Source organism: Ascaphus truei, chromosome 2 (assembly GCF_040206685.1).
Source record: "Ascaphus truei isolate aAscTru1 chromosome 2, aAscTru1.hap1, whole genome shotgun sequence".
NCBI lineage: Eukaryota > Metazoa > Chordata > Amphibia > Anura > Ascaphidae > Ascaphus > Ascaphus truei.
Window position 1 is genome coordinate 186,611,079 of NC_134484.1, and position 20,825 is coordinate 186,631,903.

General features: G+C 42.5%; 1 long non-coding RNA gene across 1 annotated transcript in view; it reads right to left on the bottom strand.

Moving 5' to 3' along the window:
* Window positions 1-20,185, bottom strand: part of LOC142488618 (uncharacterized) — a 48,393-nt gene extending 28,208 nt beyond the window's left edge. The window contains exons 1-2 of the long non-coding RNA XR_012799536.1: window positions 20,090-20,185; window positions 16,716-16,816 (exon numbers count right to left, since the gene is read on the bottom strand). This is a non-coding gene — a long non-coding RNA (uncharacterized LOC142488618). The remainder of the gene's footprint in view (window positions 1-16,715; window positions 16,817-20,089) is intronic.
* Window positions 20,186-20,825: the final 640 nt, after the last annotated feature.

A 20,825-nucleotide genomic window follows, 5' to 3' on the forward strand; every position in this document is an offset into this window, starting at 1 on the left:
TCAGTGCGCCTCAGCACGGGTCAGCGCCTAAGCGCTGACCATGGACTCAGCCTTAATGTGTGTACTTTGGAGTAATGGGCATCCATGGTATGTGAGTAATGGCCGTCCATGCTACTGGTAGTCCAAGTGATATGAAATAGCTCAAGTCTTTAGAAGAATAAAATATATGGGAATTACATAAATTTCCTAGAATCAGAAAAAATCAAATACATATATATGTTATCTTTAGCAGATACATTTGTTTGCAAATAATGGTATTATTTATGACACTATTAAATGTAAACTAACAATTTTTGGGTTGAAAAATTGACGTTTCGGATTTAGACTATTTTTATGTCAGTAAGATATCCTCCTGAATGTGTAATTTTACACTGAAACATTGTTCTTTCAATAAAAAATAATTTGTTTATTAGCTGTAAGTCTGGTTGCGGGATGGGACATTTGGTCATGGCCTTTCCACTGGCGTTTAGCTGCAGGGGGACCCTCTACCACAGCTGCTCCACCACTGGACATTCAGCCAATGCCCTCTTCTACAAGAAGGAGTTTTAAGGGTAGGGAGATAACTTTAGGGGTTTTAGTGGTTAGGGTAGCGGGTTAACTCGGGGTTTTAGTGTTAGGGAAAGTGCGTAGGGTAAAGGGTTTTAGGGTAAGGGGTTAAGGTTTTATGGGTAGGGGTAGCGTTAGTACTAGGGGTTAAGATTAGGGGATTTTAGGGTAAGGACTAAGATTAGGGACGTACCTTGGTGGTGTAGCGGACGAGTGTTCCAGCAGCGAGGTGAGCAGTAGCTAAACGGTGGCGGGCAAATGTCATAGATGGGTCTGGTTGTGCCACACTGTATCTCCTCTTTGAAACATTATTACTGTGCAGCTGTGTATGTGCACCCAGCAATTATACTACGGAGCATTACATTTCAACATTGCTGCTGTAAGGCTTGTATTCTTTTCTTCTATGTTCAGTAGAGATAAATAGTGTTTTAAATAGTGCAATTTATTGTACAATATTAGATGGTAATGTTCTGTAACTTTTTACTTCTCATATATTTACACTGCCCTAAGAACATTTTATTGAATGTAATGTTTGCTAGCTTTGTACAATGATTAATAGACATAGCACTTGAAATATCAAATTCTATTCAGTTGGAGAATACAAACTTGTAAGAGCAGGGAAAGTGTTTCATGTCTGCATACTTCTCTCTCCTGGGTGACCTTCTCAATTTCTCTCTCTCCTTGATGGAACTTGTCTATTTTCAATATCTCGCTTAGGACCACAAAAGACACCTGGATTTTGGATTCTGATGCTAACTCTGTTATAGTAGCAAAGTATTTCATATAGTAGAATAGTATTTCATATTCATTTTGTATTATAACACCAATAATGTATTAGCTTTCTCTTGGTTTTTACTCTTAATTGTTTTGTAAAATCTTTAAACACATACATACAGAATGAGACAAATAATAAAAAATACGTCAATCAATAACACAGGAAACAATACATGCAATTATTTAATTACATTAGGCAGTAATCCCATTATTTAATTCAATTTTAAGTAGTCCTAAAAACCCATGCAAATTGACACAGATTTCCTTGAAAATATCACTTCTATCTATCTTAAAATGAGCCACCCTTACTGAGGTGCTGTGTGTTTGTGTGTGTGTATAGAGCTCCAGTGTGTGTGTGTGTCAGTGTCAGCAGCAGTGTTTATGGGTTTAGCATGTGTGTGTAGCAGCAGTTTGTGTGTGTGTGTGTGTGTGTTGAGGTGCTGTGTTGTGTGTGTGTGTGTTTGTGTGTGTGTGTGTGTGTGTGTAGAGGTGCTGTGTTGTGTATAGAGGTGCAGTGTTGTGTGTGTGTGTGTGTGTGTGTGTGTGTGTGCTGTGTTGTGTGTAGAGGTGGGGAAAAGTTTAGTAAGTGGCTGCATTTTTTTAATGTGGCTGCAGTCTGTGTGTGTGTGTGTGTGTGTTGTGTTGTGTTGTGCTGTTGTATGTGTAGCAGCAGTTTGTGTGTGTGTGTAGAGCGGCTGTGTGTGTGTATAGAGCTACTGTGTGTGTGTGTATAGAGCTCCAGTGTGTGTGTGTGTGTGTGTGTGTGTGTGTGTGTGTGTGTCAGTGTCAGCAGCAGTGTTTATGGATGTAGCATGTGTGTGTAGCAGCAGTGTTTATGGGTGTAGCATGTGTGTGTAGCAGCAGAGTTTGTGTGTAGAGCTGCTGTGTTGTGTGTGTGTGTGTGTGTGTGTGTGTGTGTGTAAAGCTGCTGTGTTGTGTGTGTGTGTGTGTGTGTAGAGCTGCTGTGTTGTGTGTGTGTGTGTGTGTGTGTGTGTGTGTAGAGCTGCTGTGTTGTGTGTGCAGAGGTGCTGTGTTTTGTGTGTAGAGGTGCTGTGTTGTGAGTGTAGAGGAGGAGCTGTGTTGTGTGTCTAGAGCTCCAGTGTGTGTGTGTGTGTGTAGAGCTGCTGTGTGTGTAGAGGTGCTGTGTTGTGTGTGGTGTGCTGTTGTGTGTGTGTGTGTGTGTAGTAGCAGTTTGTGTGTGTTGAGCTGCTGTGTGTTTCTGTAGAGGTGCTGTGTGTGTGTGTGTGTACAAAGAGGGGCGGCAGTGTGTGGATATAGATATCTGCAGTGTAAGCGTACAGTATATAGAGGTGGTTTCATGTATTTACCATTTTATTTTAATAAAAAAATCTATTTAACTATACAAAAGTGTCTATTATTTATGAAATAAGCCTACATTTAGCCTATAATAGTAATAATCCCCTCAGAACAGGGCATTACTGGCCAATAATGCCCTGGCTGGGTTAAAGTCCATCTGCTTCGCCTCGGGCCTTCAACTCTTCCAGCCAGGGCATTATTGGCCAGTAATGCCCTGTTCTTCTGGGATTATTACTTAACTGACATTCGATCAAACTCTATCCAACTGATAGGATCCCACAAGGACATGCTCGAAATGACCTTTAGCTTGTTTACAACAAAAGCAACCATTGGATTGATTAGAATTATAGACAGCAGTGCGATAGGGGGTATGGTACATATGATGCAAAATGTTAAATAATTAGGTTTATTTCTATTGAATTGCTTTTAAATAAGGTATACTAGAAATATGATTCCAAACAACTCAAGATATATTAAGACCCAGCTTCTGTACTGTTTCTATTCTCATTTGGTTTTCAAATAAATAGTATCCCAACACTATAAATTAATAAGATAACAATAAAAATAAGAAACCAACTTGTGCCTACTCTGTTGATGTACAGTATTAGCTCTTCCAAAGGGCACAAATGGATAGGCCTTATCAAGCTTTGATTGAAACTCAACCAAAATTGTATTTAATGATTATGATAACTAATGATGTTTAAATTATAGCAGTGCAAAGGTTCAGTTCTCAAAGGCTACCAAAAATACCTGATTTTCAGAGCAAGTCATCTTAGTAATAATTAGGACTGGGCTAATACTGTAGGTTAAGTTTGTGATAGAGACATCCTAAAAACCTGTTTTTATCGTAGCCCTCGAGGACTGAACTTGATCACCATTGTTTTAATGGTATCTGAAAGTGTTCTCTCAGCCTCCCAAGTGGTATGAAATGATCTTGGTAAAGGAACCCTAGATTCTTCACAGCCCTTTCAAATTCCGAAATGTTATGCACCTCATCAGAACCATAATGGCCCACAATTGTTATTACAGTTTTGCATTGGCAAAACCAACAGTAATGTAAAATTCCTACTTCAGACTTCAATCGCCAAGAAAGGGTTGAAAAGAAGAGCCAGAATAAAGTAATCACGTAGGCCCAAATTTCCAAGGAATTTAAATGCGTGTACCTTGGAGAAATGGACGTCCATGACATTTGATTAATAATGGACTTTCATGTTATTATTATTATTATTATTAATTAATTATTTTGTAAATTAGAGTGTCATTTATTACACTATTATTTAAGTGTAAATCACTTAGGCCCAGATCCATGGGAGATAAGGCGTGCTAAAGCTTAGAACCCTTAAGTAAAACTGGATCTAATTTATACAGTATAAACTGTAAATTACAACTCAATCTGCCTTTTCACCAAACCCCAAATGCACTAAACTACTTTTGAATAGTAACCAACATTTCTGCTAAATAATTATATTCAATATCTGGAACATAAGGTTATTTTAATTCTCACTGTTAGTGCTAATGATATGTAAAGGCGGTATTTCCCCATACATGCTATTTTATTATAGTCCCATTTGCTTTGTATATCCCCCAAACACATCCCTAAACAGCACATGGAGAGACATCTGTGAATTAAAAAGGGGCACACCTTACCTGGATTTGTACCCCCCTATTTTATTTTCTGTACCCCCCCCTTCTTTTTTTATTTATCCCAAACCCTACCCTCCCTTGAAAAAGTCCTATCAAATCTGAGTTAAAAAAAAGGGGGGGGGGGGGAAACCTGAGAAACCTGGGAAATAGGATATGAGGAGTCATTTGCATATCTAAATTAGCATATTACCTAAAATAGAAGACTTTGGAAGAACATACTTAGAGCGCAAAGTTGAGAAAAAAACAGAGCATACTGTAGTGTATTCTGTCGATTGTTTTTCTTTTCTCTCCTTTGCGCTGTAGGTTTGTTCTTCCAAAGACTACTATTTTTCTCTCCAGGTGAGAGATCCAAACCAGCTGCAGGGAGAGTATTAGTTTTATAGCTCAGACCATTGTTATTGTCTGTTAGCGTTTTGATATTTGCACAGTTCTTTCTCTCCCATTTACCTAAAATAGTAGCAACGTTATTTTCCCTAACGTCATTTGCCCTCATTTAACAGAGCTTGGTGTATCTGGGCCACACACCTGAGTGCCCTCCTGCACATGCTGCTGGGGAGGTGGTGTATAGAAGGGATTGGAAAGCCATGAAGCGGCCAGGCACACGTGGTCGCCAGCAGGAGGAGGATGCCACTGGGGAGAGTGAGCCCTAAACCTCCCTTATATGAAGGCTTAATGTATATAATTTGGCAAGATTCTGTGCGATTTATCACGTTTTTCACAATTCCTGTAGCTTTGAAAATTGCTCCCCATTGGCCTGGCTCAGTCGAGGCTAAGCAGAGTGACTACAGAATAAGTGGACTGTCGCCTAGTTTTTGCAAAATGTGACTCTAAAGACCTAGATGTATCAGACATTATTGCACCCATCAATGCAATGCGTTAACACAGGCACTTTATTTAACAGGATTGCTAATGAAAACAATGATTACAGACGTAACACATTACTGATGCAGCCACCAGTATTAGAACACATACAGTACCGGAGAAATTCCTGGGAGATTCTGGGGCAGTCTCACAGTAATTGCCTCAACATTTCTGTAAAATTCTTAATGGCCCATCGGATTTACACAGCAGGGGGTCCCTGCAGTCCCATTCAGTTTGCAGGGACCCCCTGCTGTGTTAACCCTATGGGCCATTAAGAATCTCACAGAAATGTTGAGGCAATGTTGAGGCATTTACTGTGAGACTGCCCCAGAATCTACCCAGGCAGAGTTCTTATACTCGTTGCTGCATCTGTAACTTATGCTAGTTAATGGTATGATAACATCATCTACTACATCTGTATCTGTTCCTATAACCTTATCTCTATCTCCCTATTCAATATGCGCTGTGAAGCTGTTTCTCCATGTATGGGGAACTCTGAGCTCCATTCACCGCTCATGTGTATGCCATGGAATCTCTGAGTGGATTGAGCTCAAAGGTTCCCTGGCAGCATGGGGCTTTTAGAGTTTGTAGAACAAAAACACAAGGACAAAGTGGATAAAAATATAACCACATCATAAGGTGCTCAAGGTCAATGCTGAGAGGTACAAATCAAATACATATTGGTGGTGCTATAACCCAAAAAACTCAAAATGAAAAAGAGGGAGAAAGAACCCAGAACATAATGGGATACTGTATATACGGTTCCTGGTCTCCTAAAAATTAGGAGGGATGAAGCCTAAAGGGTTAATAAACAGCACTCAAATGTGCCTTCTACCACAAAAACAATCATACAAGAATATCAGAGTGAGATATAGGCTCAAATCTAAAAAATTAAATTAATTGAACACAAAACCTAACCCACAACAATAAAATCCATACAGTAATTAAAAAAACAAACATAACACTGGCCATTTTCCAAGTTAATAAACATATAACCTAGTTCGGAATGATACAAATACATGAATTAATTGTGTGACCACCTTCAATGTCACATCAATATTACTTCAATTCACCCACCGATCAAACACAGTTCCATTGTGCACTGGTCATGTTCATGAAGCCCAGGGACGGGGGGGAAATGCACCACTGCCATTTTTTTTACAGCATAGTCAGAGCCAAGCCAGTTTTGAACCTTCAGTGCACTAGCACCCGACTGAATCAAAATCCACATTAAATCCTAAATGATCTGTGGGAGTGAGCTGTGTACAGAATTAAGAAGGGGGAAATTATACCTATTTGTGGTGACTGTTAACATTAGCTATGACACACCTGATGAAAGCAAAGAGATCTACAGTATGGAGCAGGCTTAATGTCTGGGGACCATACCCAGGTCTGTGTCCAGTTCAGCACCCTCTGCATATTTGTAACCTACTGATAAAAAAAGTTTAAGCGAAGGAAAGTGAATAAGTGGGGAGGCTGAACACAAGTGAAATGACAACAATAAGTGTGCCTACAGATGCAGCGGCCATTATTTTAACAAATCACGTGGTGTATACCTTGGAATACCCATGCCATGGCGCGGGATTTCTTCCAACCGTACCGCCTTAAGACGCAAGTGCAGAAAATGGCATTTTAGTGTTCTGGTTTTTAAACACCTGAAATTGACACCGTAATACAGTACTGTACACATTACAATTCATTCATTTCATTGCATTTAATTGCACACAATCCATGAAATTCAAGCAAAGTAGCCGCGATAAACATGTGTGCCTGGGGCGATTGGCGGTGTTAATGCCATGTGGAGTACAGCAGAGCACATGAAAAGGGCTCCGTGATTTCTTAAAATAATGGCCGCTGCCTCTGTATGTCTAGCGCTCCACCCCACTCCTTTTACACTGACTTTACTTGGCATAACAATATTATATGGAGGAGAGCACTTTGAAGGATGATCCAAATAGGTTTAACACACAGGCTATAATTTAGCATGGTCAGTGCACAATAGAACTGTGTTTGATCGGTGGATACATTGAAGTAATATTAATGTAACATTGAAGGTGATTATATTGTACAATTAGATAATGTATTGTGATTATTCTGATCTTTGACTAAGGACGTAGTCACACATTATATTCTGATCCATATATTTTATTGGATATTATCTGGAGATTCTATATTTATTAGTTTGGGAACTGGTGAGTACCATGTGTGTTTCTTTAATTACAATATCAATTTTATAGTTGTGCGTTAAGTTGTGTGTTCAATACATTTTATTTTTTATATTTGAGTCTATATCTCACTCCGCTATTTATGATTGTTTTTGAGGTAAAAAGTACATTTGAGTGCTGTTTATTAACCCTACAAACCTATAGGCTTCATTCCTCCTCTATTATATATATAATCTAGTGTTCTGGTTTCTTTTAGAGTTTGTCTACGATCTGACAGCTGCAGTATAGGAGTATTCCCATAAATGTAATTGCTGGTGCAGTTCCCGCCTGTAGGCAGAAAGCTGCATATAAGTAGTCATACAGTGAAGAAAAATAACAGGTGTTGCATCAATATGGCAACAGCAAAAGAAGTGTACGTTTATAAACAAATAGTAGCCTATATTACTGATGATTTAGAGTTGTCTAAATTCTCTCACAGTTCCTGGCAAAAAATGACTCCTAACAAAATTCTTTAACATCATCAACTTTAAGGTGCAATCACTGTTAGTTTGCAAAAAATTAAAAATAACATTGTAAATGTAGGAATGTAATAATGTTGCTTAACCTATACGGGACCCTTACATTGTTCCAGTGAACTTGTTAATATCAATCAATGTAGAAGTAATAATAAATATTCAAGTCCGGGAACATTTGTGAAAACAACAACATATCGCCCCGGGAAAGACCCAAAATGATTAACCGCCTCGATCACACCCATATCGAACCAAAAAACTATATTCCTGTTAGCAAAACGTGCCCTCCAAAGCTCATGTGCAAATACCAGTGGAAAAAACTCTAAATCCGTGAAAATCTGACGCTCGTTATTGGAAGTCGGCCGACCCCTCCACAGAGTCTTCACATGGTAACAATGCAAAAACTCCAACCACACGCCCATATCCTTCCGAATTACTGCTGTATTGTGAATAAAGTTATGCAGATGCCTCACCCCGGTGGTAGCAGCCACTAGCCATTTATAGAATGCAGATGCCTCCTCACCGGCGTAATCCTGGCAGCAAAAAACAGATGTCAGCCTAGCAGGCTAGTTAGACATGCATAAGCGTCCTTAACACAAATGTCCGCTAATTGTCTTGCCTCGCCCATACCTATTGCCACTGCCGGTGAAGTAACATCCACTGTCACTTCTGGGGAGGCTAATGACGTCTCACCAACTTCCAATCTCAACTGCCAACCCCTGCTTAAGAGGTTGCAACCCTCCAGGCTGCAGCTACCCTTGGCAGTGTAGCCCCCACTGCCACAATAGGAGGAGCTAACAACACCCCTAAACCACCACAAAGGGCCTTACGCTGAACACCTAAAACTTCCAACATCCCTTTCACGAAGGCAGCTAAATCTACTAATCCAGAGACACCTGCATTCCCACTCTCAGATAGTCCATTCCTTTGTTGACTTGGGCCCAAGCTTGCGAGCCCTAAGCACTGCTGCCCTTCCCTTACTTGTAAAGATAGCAATCCTGAACCATCAGGTGCTAATTACACTAGACGCCCTAATCTGACCCCCTCAGGGAAGATCCACCCAGGATAACTAGGGACTGAAGCTCCCCCGCATAGCCCCTATCTCACCCAAGGGGGAGCCGATGCCCTCTTCTTACCACCAGCTGATCACTTCCCAGCACCAGTTACCTCAGCTCCACTTTGCTGAAGGACCAACTGGCTTCTGTGCACGCTGCACAGGTGCATCCTGTGCCTCCAAGGCACCTCTCCAGGGGCCTGCACATCTTAGCTGTACCTCAGCAAGCCGCACTCTCCTCCCATGCTGTTCAGGTACCTACCTGGGGGCCTCAGACCTGCTGCCATTAGTGACTCCACCACCTGTCAGCAAACCTGCAAGCTCTTGCTGAAGACAACCCACTTCACGAGAGCGGGCCTCCTATTGAAGCCAATCCAGTACATCCTTCACAGGCTCCTTTGCCACACCAGACAACCTTCCCTACCCAGACGCAGAATCCAATCTTAACAAAAATTACTTTTAAAGAGTGAAAACCACCTCTGTAGCAAGAAGCTTCTGACTGCATGACTGGCAACTGCTGAACAGTGGAACCAACTGATTCCCCGCTCGTTCCTGATTCAAAACCTCCCCAAGCCCCACCCCCTCCAACCGCATCATCAACTGACACTCCGGGAGCAGAGGGGAAAGGAAGGGCACAGAGAAGCATCGCGCTGCAAGCCTCATGACCCGGGTCTGAGCTCCGCAGATGTCGGCGAAGCCATCTTGTCAACGTCATTTGGGTGCGCGGGTCTCGCGAGACCACCATGCCGGCTCAAGCCCAGTGGCAGTGATGACGTCACATCCGGTCAGACCAGATGTTCGTCACCCTGCTGCGCACCAGACAAGGCTGCACCTGGTGCCTCATTCTGGTAGACCGCAACAGAGCTCTGCAAAGCGGAAAGAGAGGGAACCTCACAAGACGGCCGGTAGGCGACGTCCCTGGATTCCTCCACAGGCAGATCCGCCACAGCACTGGCGTCATCCTGGGTTGCGGACCTCTGTGGACATTCCGGAACCTCCGCAGCCTCTCTGATGGACGCATCTGGACCGGGGCTTCGCTGGACACAGTAAGTGGCTGATGGGCTCTTCTCCGCAGGTACTGCCTTGCAATATGTCATCAGGGACAGCAACGGATGGGACACCTCCACCAGGACGCGATGCCGGGGCGAGGGAGTCATCCCGGGCGACCATGCTTATGGAGCTACCATTCTCCGCGGTCACCTGGGGACTCACACCCGACACCCCTGCGGCAGTCCACTCACACTCCGCAGACTTGGATCCCAGTCCTGGGACCGACGGCACCATTACAGCAGGCTTGGAATGGCAGTTGTAGGGCACACAGGCTCACAGCATCCATGGTAGTGTAGTTAGGCAGAGCCACCCCAGTCAGTGTGGGGGCTGTAGATGTAGGCACATTTTCCTCAGCAGACACTCACTGTTGCTCAGCTCCAATGTGAATGAAACACTGGAGTCAGAATTGCAGATTCTCCAATCTCCACATACACTGCACAGCTTGGCCCTTCCAGCAGAGTTTCAATTGGGGTTCACTCTCCCAGGATAATTTTCCCACTGGGAACGCCCAATATAGAACATAATTTGAAGAGAAAATGAAAATGGGGGTGTGGACGGACGTTTACAGAGGTACACACTTGGAGTCGTTTATAATGTGAAATTATAATAAGGCTTTATTGTGCCTTTTCCTTTTCATCAGGAAATTCATCCAAACAAGGGGGGGGGGGGAACAAAGCTTCTAATCACTTGGGAGTATTTCTAGTGACATCCTTGCAATCAGTTCACATCTCCATTAGTTAAGCTTCTCCCAGCCCAAACACATAACATGAAAATAAGCAGATATAAGCAGTCTCTTAATACTGAAAGTCTTATCTGTTTCTTGGAGGGAAAAGCTTCACTGTCCCTGCTTCAGCACCCTTGTCTCCAGGGTTGGTCAGCATACAGGTTTACAAGTTTTCCCTGTGTCTTGAAAAGCAGCTCTGCGGTGCAGAGCTTAAGACCGGTCAGCTCCAGAGATCTGGGTTTCTTTTGGTCAGTCTCTCCTGTGACTCAAGAACCTCTGCTCTGTCTCCACAGGTCAGCTCACACGTGAGCAAAGGAGGAGAGACTTCCTGTCTCAAAGGCAGGCTTTTTCTACTACCTGTACTCAGTCAGGTGGTGCTAGTTAATTTGCTACCAGCAGTTAACCACCACACTGCTGGATTAGAGGCACCTTTGTGAACAGGGATAAGTCCCCTGTTACAGGGGGGTCACGCTACACGGGGGTCACGCTACACGGGGGTCTGAAACCGGAGCGACTCCCCCACGACACAGTACATTCGTGCCATTTGTAGAATGGGGCCCAGGGTCCTTAAGCGCCATGCAAGTTACCTGGTCCAAAACCTCACCCCGGAGTATTTAGACCACACGCCCAGTATAAGCTTCCCACTGTGTTCGCCCCTATAATATAGCCATGTGGGGGTCACACTACCGTGAGCGTCTCCATCAGGCATGCCTCTCCCACAGCACTTCACACACAGTACAATGTGCTAGTTGGGTGAAGGGGTACCTATGGTTATGTCTCATACAATCACCTAGCCCCCAGCCTCAGGACGGGCATGTGTACGAAGGTTCACCCTCCCCGGTGTTGCCTCAAGGAGAAAGTCTTTCTTCAATGAGAGCATGGCTGCCCAGGGGTCCCTGGGGTTGTATCAGGGCCCTGGCACCGACCGTGGCCTCAGCCTTGGTCCTTCATTGTCTTCTGCCCACGCAGAAGCCCCCCTGCATCAGATCCCTTGCATCTGCAGGGTTGCTGCTGTCTTTAAAGTCCCCTTTAACTTGCTGCATTTATGAATTTCTGAAGTCCTAAAAGCCTGTCCTGAGCTCAGCAGCGCTGTTAATCCCCCCACCCCCCCTCTGGGGATATACCCTATTGCCAACATGTGGTGCTGAGGCATTCCTGTTAGGTTCAGGAGATCTGAGCTGTCCGCGGTGATATGGAGACCAGGACAGGCTTTTGAATATCATCTGTAGTTCTTTCCTTTTGGAGTTTAGTGCCTCCGGCTTCAGGGGGCTCTGGCAGTACCAGAAACAGTCCTGGCGCCATACTGGAAGTCACTCTAAACCTCATCTTCTATGTAACTATGTAATTCACGTGCACACAGGTCTGGTGGGGTTTGTGACAATCTGTTTAAAGCAGGGGGAAAGACTGTAGAGAAGTCTAAACATTACTAGCATTTCATTAAAGAACTCAAGTAATGATAATGAGATTGAAAATATGATTAGGGCAATGCTTACTCATCGCACAATATAAATGGGCAAAATAATAGATGCTGTCAAGGTTATTTCTTTTAAACCGTTAGTGAAGTACCCCGCTACAGCTGAATAAGGTAAGTGTGTGTGGGATAAGGTGCTAAGGGGTAGCGTAGTAGGTATACATAGAGAGAAAGAACACACTGAAAGCACTCAATATCCCCTAATTGTGCAATGATAAGTATATTAAAAATAATCTTTAATGCTATACTGATTAAAATAATGGGTGTTAAAATACATCAATCGACACACATATATATAAACCCTACTGATGAGTATATAAGATACTCCGGGTTGGTAAAGTTAGGGAAACGTAAGAGGTTTATTGGATCAAAACGTTCCCAGGGATCTGATATGCAGTGATCCCTTATAGTGGTAATTAGGTATACACTGGTGTAGGGGGAAAGCTAGCTGATAGCCTGTCCTGTTGAACAGACAGATGTAAGGTATTCACGTGAGAAGATGTACTTTGGTTCACAATAGTGATATGCAGATAAATTAGTCGGCGCAGTATATCCGGTAGGACCTCACTATGTATGTGGTAATAAGTCCTTAATCACCTGACAACAGCTAAATTGCTCCAAGGTAAAGGAGCTAGCTGAAATACACAGAGTAAATTTACAGTGGTATATAGATTCCTATAGACAGTGTGGTTTGTGTATGCCTGTGCGCATATTCATGAATGCGCTTCCACTGTCTTAGAATACTATTGCCACCAAAACCTCTGTATAGTGTGGTTCACCTATCTTCTAGGTCACAGATAGGAGCAAGGTGAATGTAAGAAATATACAAAGTGAATATGCTGCCCATATGTAGAGATGTATACACAGAGTACTGCTGGCTGACTGAACAGTTAGTGGATTAGCCCAATGATGACTTGTTAAGTCCCTTCAACTGCAAATATACTAACATGAATTACCTAAATAGAAGCTGTAAACTCCATATATACAGAGAGCTCCTATCACTAATTGACATCTGCACTGGAGCTAATCTACTCCTAGATACGGTGTGGCTGTTGGTATGCCTATGCACATATTCATGAATGTGCTACCACCGTTAGGAGTCTATGATTGCTGATATCACAGTGTTATAGTAGAAATACAGATAGCTCACCCCTCACCAGTGCTTCCCGAGTCACCACTTAGACTCCTGCCCACTTGGAAGGGAACAGCACGCGAGCCGTCTGGCAGCTGTATACTAGCTGTTCACTATTGTGAACCAAAGTACATCTTCTCACGTGAATACCTTACATCTGTCTGTTCAACAGGACAGGCTATCAGCTAGCTTTCCCCCTACACCAGTGTATACCTAATTACCACTATAAGGGATCACTGCATATCAGATCCCTGGGAACGTTTTGATCCAATAAACCTCTTACGTTTCCCTAACTTTACCAACCCGGAGTATCTTATATACTCATCAGTAGGGTTTATATATATGTGTGTCGATTGATGTATTTTAACACCCATTATTTTAATCAGTATAGCATTAAAGATTATTTTTAATATACTTATCATTGCACAATTAGGGGATATTGAGTGCTTTCAGTGGGTTCTTTCTCTCTATGTATACCTAAGGTTATTTCTTTGCAAATCTGGGGCAATATTTGCTTTCAATTGAACTGTTTTTCTTTAACTGTTTTTACATGGAAACTTTGGTGAAAAGGCCCATATGTGTTAAAGATTTCTTGATGCAAAACTACAGATGGGCACATCGGAGCACACTTAGTTTCAGTAAAAAGAACAGTCAGTTTAAAGCAATGGGATATTTTGCTTTGATAAAGCAGAGGCAGTTTGTGAATGAGTTTTGCAACCCAAAGTTTTATAAGATTTTACATTTCAATCTTCTTTGTGTAAAAACAGTTTCCATCAGTTAAAGAAAAACTTAATTGTGTGTTCTCACAGAACAAATGATGGAAGTTTAATGTACATACATTTATTGACAGAAACGTCATGATTCCCTGGTAGTTGCTGATCACCATTGACTAGATAACACAGTTACATCTGTTACATTTTTCCCTCGGAAGCCGCGGGGGAAAAAAGCATTCAGCTCAATCCGCGTATGCAGGGAGTACTGTGGTTGGTATTACTGGTAGTCATCGGTCGCAAGGAAGACCATATTGAAAAAGGCCCTGCTACAGCTACCAACCTCAGCAAGAACGATTGAAGGAGGTGGAGAGGGGAAGAGCGGTGGTTACAATTTGGTGGGGAGGCCTGGAAGAATGGGATGTTTATGGAGGAAGGAAAAAAGGAGTCTGAACTCCCCTAACAATCCTACGCTTTAGTCATGTCAATAATTGTATAGTCTTTGCTCACCATTTAATTAAGGGCAGTTAAATCTAACACTGACCAATGAAAAATGTGGGGTTGCCATGACAACCATTACCTTCATGATTCATGCCAGTAACGTCTACTATGAATGCAGATATATACACTGGCGACACACTTTATTCGAGCTCGGCTAGTCCCACGAATTCGGGTATACCCGGGTGTATTGAGGTTTGTGTCTGTTTTCTGCCCGAGTGCATTGAGGTATTTTCCAGGCAGGGATTAAAGCATTTTATTCCCCCTGGCTGCAATACTGCACAGTATATATATATATACTGCATTACAATTCATGAATTTATGCCATCTGGTAGACACGCGAAGCATTGCAGCCTATTAAATCCTAATCATTATCATTTAACAGATCAGCCGCCCATCAGCCAGGCATGAACCCAGGCTGGGAAGGCAAACACAACGAGGCTTGTCAGAGGTGAGGAGCGGCGCATTCCAGGTATCTGCCAGGTACATACTGGGTATTTGCTCGAATAAAGTGTGTCGGTGCAGTACACAGTGATTTCTCTACATGCACACTTTCTGAGCATAGGTGGGGAATGTGAAGCATAATGCTTGTCTGCAGTTTAAAGACAAGTTCCAAATGACAAAACAGTCACCCCTTGGGACATGACTCTACTTGGATGCCTGTAGTACATTTACGGAGTTACATGTTTTTGTCACCTGTGCGCAATGTAACTTGAAGTCCTCAGGGGGAGTTCTCAAGCAGTAAACAAAAAAAGGAATGTTTCAGTCAGTCATTATTTTTGTGTTCAATATCGAAAAGAAAAACATATGAAAGTAACTGCATCTAGCATCCCAACACAAACCAAAACAACAAGTGGTGGAACATAGTATGCAAGGCAAATTGTGTCTTCATTTACTGATACAAAAACTGGGTTCTCACGAGAATCTTCATTTTGTACAAATGTAGTGAAAATGATATGTTCACTGGTGAAGGAAACGCTAGAAAGATATTAAGCAGTTTATTTATGCTCCATAACAGTTTTCAGGCATACCCCGCATTAACGTACACAATGGGACCGGATCATGTATGTAAAGCGAAAATGTACTTAAAGTGAAGCACTACCTTTTTCCCCACTTATCGATGCATGTACTGTACTGCAATTGTAATATACGGGCATAACTGATGTAAATAACGTGTTTGTAACAGGCTCTATAGTCTCCCCGCTTGCGCACAGCTTCGGCACAGGTAGGGAGCCGGTATTGCTGTTCAGGACGTGCTGACAAGGAGCATGCGCGAGCTGCCGTTTGCCTATTGGGCGATATGTCCTTACTCGCGAGTGTACTTAAAGTGTGTGCCCTTAAACCGGGGTATGCCTGTATTTGCTTTGTATTTGCTGTTGGTATCATCTCTGTGAGACATGCACTGCCTTAATAATGTGACTGTGAGACTATTTCCGTCACTCCCACATATTTCTGCTGGGTAGAAAAACAGGAATGCAGTTCTTGGCAATGGCTCTAAATTTGTTGGTATAGTTACTTTCTTGGACAATCAAATAATTACATAAAATGACTCTTCAGTCTTGCAACGCTGCCAGAGTTGCAGTGACAAGATACTTTGCATGAACAAAGCCCCATTTAATCCACATATTGAATATGAAAAAATGGGGTGTATAACAAACTAAAGCTTTCCTATAAATAGATATCTGTGTTATGCATCACAGCAATTATAATATTAACAAATTGAAAAATATACCTGCAAGACTATATTGCAAAGAGAAAAGTTTTATAGATGAAAATTATTATTTGGAATAAATGCATATACTCTGTAATCTGCAATATTCTGTATACAGTTGAGGTTCCATGTATTCCTGGGGCGCAATCAGAAGTTCATATGCGGCGGGCAGTTTTTACCAGCTCTCCTCATCGACATTGCAAAGTCATGGGACACTGCGTTGTCATGATGTCGCTGCATCGCGTGACATTGCTTTGTCCTGGCAACGCATCACCATGTGATGTCGCTGCGTCAGGTGATGGCGCGGCATGCGATGTTGTGCCACCAAAACGATTCAGTGTCACGCGCTGCTGTAATGACGATGAGCTGGCCTGCTCTACAGAGGCTCCGCTCTCTCCCCTGGCAATCAGTTTCAATGCTGTGGGGAAAAGCGCAGGGCCTCTGTAAGCACAGTACCAATTCTTGGGGGGAGCAAATGCACCTTAGAACTCCCCCTGGTTGTGCTACTGATGTATTCTCCTGAAGTAAAACATATTGTTCCAGTACCTTGTGCTCCTTGACTGAACAAAAGCCTGGGGATAGAATCCACATCCAAAAAGTTAGTCATCTTTGAAGATCTATAACTCGCCAATTTATCAATGGAAAACCTAAATCAAAGAGAACATTCATTAGAAAAATGTCATGATGAAGTGATTGCTTGATAGAAAAAATATATGAGCAGGTCTACTATAGCTAGAATAGGGAACACAAACAAGAACATTTTATAATCAAAATGAATATGGAGACATATTCAGTGCAACAGGAGAATAGGAGATGGAGAAACAATGAAATATGTAACTTTAACCCATTCTTTTGAATTATTTCAGAAATAATTTTTGGCAACGTGGCACTTAAATGTTGTTTGGTAACTTAAATCTGATGCAGCTATGCTGCATATGTATACATACAAGTCATGTCATTTTTCGATATGTGCAATATTCAATATTATTGCACGCGTTGGCGAACTTTGCAAATTTCCCCCTTTTTGGGTTTGGCGAAAAAGTTTGCTTACATCCAAATGTTCACAACAAGTTTGCTTGATGCTAAAAGTCAAATCGGTATTGCATGTTTGATTAACGTTTCTTTTAAAATGTGATTTTGACACTTTCAAAAAGCGAAATAACGATTTTTTTTACATTTTGGTCTGCTTTGCTAGAACCAAAAGTTCAATCGAAAATTTCACAGCTTTCTAGAAGGTTTTGAAACGTTTGATTGAAACGGTGGCCAAGTTGTAGGGGTCAAACAGGGCAGCAGGAAAGAACAGGTTGTCCAGAAAGAGCGGGGTGTTGCAGGCACATTTGTAAATTTCTTACAGGGATTAGCCATCCATATCTGTGTAGGCAGATGTTTTGTCAGTGTGAGAGGAAGGAACCTGTCTCTGAATGTACTCCCACAGTAGACATACCAGTTAATTACAGTCAGGCTAATAAAGAGTTTCCTGGATAAATAAACAACCTCTGGGTTTGCAAGGGCACTAGCAAAACTTTTTGTTAGAGTCAGAAACAATATTCCTTAGCAAAATATGCAGGGATGTCTGCTGAACTGGCTGTAGTTCTTATACTGCAAGCTTCTGAGAACGTAAAGGGCAAAGGGGTGGCTGAGGGAAGGATTGAGCCTGAGGCATATACAGTATGCAGCATGATGATGATGATGATGAGGATGAGGATGATGATGATGATGATGATGATGATGATGATGAGGATGAGGATGATGATGATGATGATGATGATGATGATGATGATGATGATGATGATGATGATGACAACGAAGAGGATGGACTTGGTGTTGGTGATATGAGTAGTGCACAAAACTGTACAAGTAGGGGGCAGAAGTGACTCTGATGGTAGTGGAGGAGGTTGTGATCTCATCCTTGGTGTTGGTGGTAGTTGGAGTGAAGAGGGGGATGATGAAGATAGTCAATTACTCTATGAGTATCAGGCAGCCATGGCCATCACAACTAGTAGTACTAGCCAGTTTCAGACAGGTTTGCAGAGAGCAGGGGAAATCCCTATTGGGAAAACATCTCACGTGGGCTCCCCTGGCAGGTGTTTAGAACCCCGCCTCCCCATCTAAACCCCTAGCTTTTCTCTGTATCAGCATTGCAGCCCCTACTTACATATACTCTAGGTGGCCCATAAATGCCACAGTCCAACACTGGCTCTAGTACTCTTATTATTAGCAGAACACTGAAAAGCAAAATTGACATAGAACTACCTATATCTTCTTTAATTTCAAGTAAATTAATTTTTTTTTTAAAAACACGCATGAGCCCATCATGAACATCATCATTGTCATCTTCAGAAAGAGTCACGTAACATCAGGCAATGCCACCTCATTTGTTATCATCATCACTTTGAGTGCATGACCCTTGTAGTTGCACCCATGGAGAGAGGGGATAAAATATTAACAGCCTCAGCAGCAATAACATGCAGTATTACACAATATAAAACGAAGATGAGGAGGAGGAGGAAGAGTATCATGATGATGATAATGAATATATTGGTGGTCATGGCAGGCACAGCTGAGAGAACACTAGTAGGGGGAAGAGTAGATCAGCTTCTAGAATGCTGCTTGGAGCAGCAGCAGCAGCAGCAGCAGCAAGTATCCCTCTCGTATCAAGTGCAGCAGCACCTTCTAGGTTTTTCATTCCGAGCAGCTGGCCTCATCCTGTTTCTACATCAATTCAAAGATCAGGAGTGTAGATAATTTTTAATATAGATGGTGAAGATGAGGGTGCAGTCACTTGTTGTTTGTGCCATGTTATTGTGAGGCGTGGGAAAGTGGGAACTCATCTGGGTACCTAGGCACTTATAGGGCACATGACAAGTCATCATAGGGACTACTTGGAAAATACAGTTTAAAACTCTGACAAAGGCACAAGCAGTAACTGTTGGGAGAAGGAGGGAAGGCTATATTCCTGGTAGCCGACAAGGTGACTCAGAAGGCTTTTGTGGGGAAGGTCATCACGTTAAACGTACAGATGATAGATGTACTTGGCACTGGTAAACTATGCAGTAATATTAAGGATGATGAGGCTGTGGGGACTACTTCTGCATTAGCTGATACTAGTAGTGGGGAGCATAGGCATGAGGTAAAGAGGGTGTCTGGCAATAGATAAACACATGGAAAATACACAGTAGGCATATATTAACACTAAGGATGTTCCACAACTCACAACTTTACCAAGAACTTATTTAATTAATGGGCCACAGCAACAGGGTCGAGTGAGAGAAATTGATTGAAATTGGCAAGTAAGATCCTCCGATTTATAAGCTAAGCTGCTGCAGCTGATCAGTGCCACCCTGCCCTTGGCATATCACCTTCACCATCAGTACCCACTAGTGTATATCCCGCATGCCAACATCACCATCAAGGCCAGCTGATAACTTGCCACTGGCCTCACTACATATTTTAGTTCTTTTTTTACTATTTGGTGGGAGCCCAAACAAACCAACACTCATACAACATTGCCAATTTCACAACAATCTGAAAACATCTGCAAAATCTGGTGAAAAATGTTGCTCATAATACTGTTGCAAATATCAGAACAATGTGAACTATAACAAAACAATCCAGAAAATGCATAATGTAAGACAAAGCACACAAATGTTGTAATTTTAGTGTTTGGGGGATATCTGTGATACTTAGAAACACATCTGTAAGAGATGTGTGCAGAGGTATGCAATGGAGACTGTTTTTAAGGTGAAATTAAAATAAGGCTTTATTGCTTGTTCCTATAAACAATACAGCAAACAAAAAGATACATCAAACAATAAACACTTATCCCTTTGTTAAGGCTAACTTACTTCCCCAGTCCCTCTCTGCAAGGCTGGGGATGGGGAAGCCCCTTACCCACTTATCACCCAAAGTCTCAGCAGTACCTTAAGACCGGTGGCCCTTCAGGTCAGTGGTGTCTGGGTAGGTCTGGTCCCCTTGTGTCTTTCTCTCAGGACACAGCCCTCCTTTTCCTTCTGTCAGCTCCCTTGTGAGCCAAGGAATCTCCTCCCTGTTACTCAGACCACGCTTTTTCTAACAGTCCTAATCAGCCAGGTGGAGTCTGCTGGATTTAACGGTGATAAGTCCCTGTTACATACCTCACCTGTTTGTGGGAAGTTCGGGCTTACCACGGCCAAAGCCCATCTGTGACGGTGAGGGGGTACCCAGGCCAATAATAAAGGTATTATGCCTGGATGGGTGCCCCTGAGCCATGTTGGGGAATTGTAAAGTTCCAGCTCTGCAACCCAATGATGGCAGAAACACTGTAAATGTAATGAAAATGTATGTGTGTCTTACTATTCCAGGAGTGTCCAGCAACGTGATTTCCCTGCTTCAGCACAGACCAGAATAGTAAGACCAGGCAGGGGAATTAATTATATTTAAAGGTCCCCGGTACATGCCCGAAACTCCAGAACTCAGTTTGAGGTTCAGAACATCTCCCACCAGGTATAAGGTGGCGAGAGTAATGTCATTTCTAAGTTTAAAGTGTATAAATGTAGCAGTGTTTTATTGTGAATGCATAAAGGAAAAATGGTTTTAAAGTCTGGCGCTTGGCAGCATTAAAAGCGGCTTTTTGCTAACTTTGGCTAGGAAGCTCCAAGAGCGCTGAGATTTGCTGTG